The 3,687-nt window shown below is 52.2% G+C and overlaps 1 long non-coding RNA gene across 4 annotated transcripts; it reads right to left on the bottom strand.

Annotated features, from left to right (window-relative positions):
• Positions 1-274: 274 nt before the first annotated feature.
• On the bottom strand, positions 275-2,489 carry LOC135323147 (uncharacterized). 4 transcript variants are annotated; one of them, XR_010384396.1, is made up of 3 exons: positions 977-2,489; positions 753-808; positions 275-512 (listed from the first exon to the last, which is right to left on the bottom strand). It is a non-coding gene; the product is annotated as an uncharacterized LOC135323147 (long non-coding RNA). The 4 variants fall into 4 exon arrangements; XR_010384397.1 differs by having other exon boundaries at positions 753-1,110; positions 1,975-2,489; XR_010384399.1 differs by having other exon boundaries at positions 753-1,110; positions 2,175-2,489.
• Between the last annotated feature and the right edge of the window lie 1,198 nt (positions 2,490-3,687).

Here is a 3,687-nt window from a genome sequence, read left to right as displayed (position 1 = left end):
GTGGGGGTGAGAGTCTTCAGGGGAGAGGGCAGAAGGAGACAGGCAGCATTGAAAAACAGGAAGAAATTGGTTTTTTGAGATTCTCTTTTACAAGGACACCCACTGTAATTAAAATTGCAAAGCAAATTCACTTAGATGTACAAGGGCTTTCATTATTCCAGTATGAGATTGTAATCTTTCCTCTTTCCCTGTTCTCTCTCTCTTATTATACATACGTACAAAAATATTTATGTATATAAATATATATATATATATATATTTTTTTTTTCCTCCCCATTTCTGGGCCATTTGAGACAGAGTTGCAGATATCACACCCTCTTTACCCCTTTTAGGGTGCATTTCCCAAGAGCAAGGACAATGTCTTACAAAACAAGAGTAAATGACCAAATTTAGGAAATTTCCGTTAAAACAAGGCTTTTATCTATCTACAGTCCATAGTCCACATTCTGATTTCATCAGTTATCCCAATAACGTCCTTTCTGGCAATGTTTGTCTTCTGGTTCGTAATCCAGCTAGAATCACAGAAAGCAGGATGATTTTTCAATTCAGTCTTAGCTGAACCCCATCAATGTCCATCTTGTTTTATTTATATATTCTATATATTTATATGTATTTTTGAAATTGGCATACCAAAAGGGGGCATACATTATCTGATAAGATAAAATACAAATTAAAACTGTCTGATGAAGGCAATGAAACAAGGGAAGAAAAACTAAAGCTGGGAGCTAGCTTACTTTTGTAAAGAGACACACCTCAACATCCTTCATGTTTGTTGCTGGAGGTGAATCATGGTTCCACCTTGAGCTTTCTAGTGGCCCAAACAAAGAAAGAAACAAGATCAGATGGACATGGCTGCAGGATGGTCCCAGGTGAGGGCTTCTGTCTTATAAGGTAGCTTTTATTTTTTAACGCTAATACTTACAGTTCATGATTGTGGTACATGCTTTCTTTCCAGCTTCTCCAAGCTCATGCCTACCTGAGCGCCGGGGTGAAGGGAGACAGAAGCTTGGGGAAGCCTCGGAGACCGTGGTAAATCATCATGACACAGTGGCGTAGCTCTCCCGGCATTCTCGTCCTTTCTTTCCTGGCACTGTCCCCATTTGTCATTTCCTACGAAATAATCTAACTTGATTGTAGTTCACGTACATTTGGGTGTGCATTTGACTGTTTCTTCTCTCCTGCTGGAGTGTAAGTTCCTGGAGGGCAGGGACTCCATCCGTTCTGTTCCCAAGCACCTAACGAGTGCTCCAAAGCTTTTGTTGAATAAACCACTGTCCCCAGGAACCCGCCTTTCCCCCTCCACACACAGGACCCACTGCATGTCACTCCTTCCTCCCCTGTGATGCCTACAAATCCTGAAGGAGCCAGATCAGTTTCTCTGCTTGAACGTGGAATGCAAACTCTCAGAGGACAGCTGGGCAGCCGGTGGACATTCAATAGCGCTTGCTGACAGATGGACACTGGGACTGGCCGAGTGGGGCCGAGATCGCGGCCAGCGTGGGCCGGGGAGGTGAGGACCCCCGCCCGCCTCCTCTGTCTGCTGCAGCTGCGTACAAGAGCCATCTGGGCCACACCCGGCTGGAAGGGGGGCCCAGTGGCGCCAGTGTTCCTTGTGAGCCCTGGGCAGCCTGCAGCTTGGCCCCATCACTCTCCTCCCCCGTGGATCTCAGGACCTCGACAGGCGCCTCGTGGCTTTAGGGCTCCAGCCCCCACCAAATGCTGGGCTCCCAAAGGTGCCCCGCCACCCACACTGCCCTCTGGCACCTTTGGGATCACACGGGGAGTGGCTGGCTCGGCCCCACATGTCTGTTCTCTCTCTGCAGCCACCACTCCCCGCCCCGGCCTTTCAGCCACCTTCATCCCCCAACCCAACACATGCGGCGGGCCCTGCTTCTCCGAGATTCAGTCAGAGCCTCCCACACATCTTTTATTAATATTAATTCTAAAAAAATTTTTTTTTCCAGTGCTATTTACCATCTGTTTTCTCCTTTGGCTGAAAATAATTGGAGATGAAACGCCGGCTGCTCGGTCCCCTGCGTCGTCTCAGAAGGAACAATGGGAACAGACAATGGTTCCATTTTCTCCCCCAGCAAAGCAAGCTTGGATCCACTCTCCTCCCCGGGCTGCAGCAGCCACCCTCAATCCAAGGGGTGCCACATCCTGGCATTTCTTACCACCTGGCTGTTTGGGGTCCTGTGCACCTTGGGTCCAGAAAGAAGTCTTGTCCAGGGTTTGGCAGGGGAGGTCTTTGATTTCTATCAGCCGAGTTCACTCCTTTTCCTCTGTCCTGACCACATCTGGCGCATCTGATGTTCCACTCACGTTTGCACCATCTGTAAATATAAATAGCTTGGTCTTGATTCCATTAGAGGCCCATGAATGGAACAAAAATATTCCCAACTGACTGTGCTGTGAGGCCGTGGGCCTGCCGGCATCGGGCTCCCGCTGGGGAGAAAGGAAGCGGAGGCCGTGTGGGCCCTCCTTCCCCGGGAGCCGGACCTTCTGGCTTCCGGGCTGAGGGCTCTCGGCCTCCCTAGGTCCCTCTGAGTCACGGAATCGTAGGGAAATTACAGAGGGTCACTCAGCAGATAAAATGCTGAGGCCAGAATGGGCTGTGATGCATCAAGTTCACAGAAGCAGGATGAGAGCCGGATTCCTCTCGCCCGAGTGCACGATCTGAGGGGAGGTGACCCAGGCCGCCCCCTCCCCGGGGAGCAGCCCCCCAGAGACGGATCCCCCAGGGCGTCTGCAGCCCTCGTCACTCAGGGCGTTTGTGGGCACCCCGCTGACGTGACACTGAGCCCTCGTCCTGCCAACCTCGTTCAGCTCCTCTGCCCTATGCCCACCCGTTGGCACGAGGGGTGCCGAGCTCACAGCAGAGGGACCCTCCATCACTAGGTGGGTGTGGCCCAGGGCGCCAGCGGGATTCCATTCCTCACAGGCACCCACTGACTTCCCCGCCTCCCTGCTGGAGGCCTTGCTGCCTCCTGCCCTGATCTCTGGGGGCAGCCACGTGTCCGGTCACTGTGTGCCTGCCCCTCGGTGTCCAGGCTGCATTTACTCAGCCTTCAATCAGTCTCTCTCTCCTTCTTCCTCTGTCGCTCCCCTTCCTCTCAACTTCCAAGCAAAAACCAGGATAACTTCTCAACCTAAATGTTATAGACTGCAGGTTTGTGTCTCCCCAAAATTCGTATGCCAGAGCCCTAAGACCCAGTGTGATGGCGCTGGGAGACGCACCCTGGGGAGGGAGTTAGGACATGAAGGTGGAGCCTCGTGATGGGATTTGTGCTCTTGCCAGAAGAGGCCTGAGAGAGCATGCTCTCTGTCTCTGTCTCTGTCTCCCCTCCATCCCCCTCTCCCACGTGAGGACAAAGTGAGAAGCTGTTCTACAAACCAGGAGGCAGGCCCTCACCAGACGCCTGATCTGCGGGGGCTTTGACCTTGGATGTCCCAGCCTTCAGAACCATGAGAAATGACTGTGCATGGTTTCAGCCACCTAGCCCACACTGCCTGGGATGCTAGCCCTGGCACCCAATGCTCAGCTTCAGGGAGAAACCACTTTTGGCAAAGCTACCTGAAGCTTGACCCAAGGGTGCCCTTTAACGTCACCTGCGTCCTCCCTGTTGTCACAGCTCCCGGTTGCCTCTCTCCACCAGCACCTCAAACAGCCCCCCCACAAGACTGAAT

The sequence above is a fragment of the Camelus dromedarius genome, chromosome 16 (genome assembly GCF_036321535.1).
Source record: "Camelus dromedarius isolate mCamDro1 chromosome 16, mCamDro1.pat, whole genome shotgun sequence".
In the NCBI taxonomy this organism is placed as follows: Eukaryota; Metazoa; Chordata; class Mammalia; order Artiodactyla; family Camelidae; genus Camelus; species Camelus dromedarius.
This window is presented reverse-complemented; position numbering and strand designations above follow the sequence as displayed.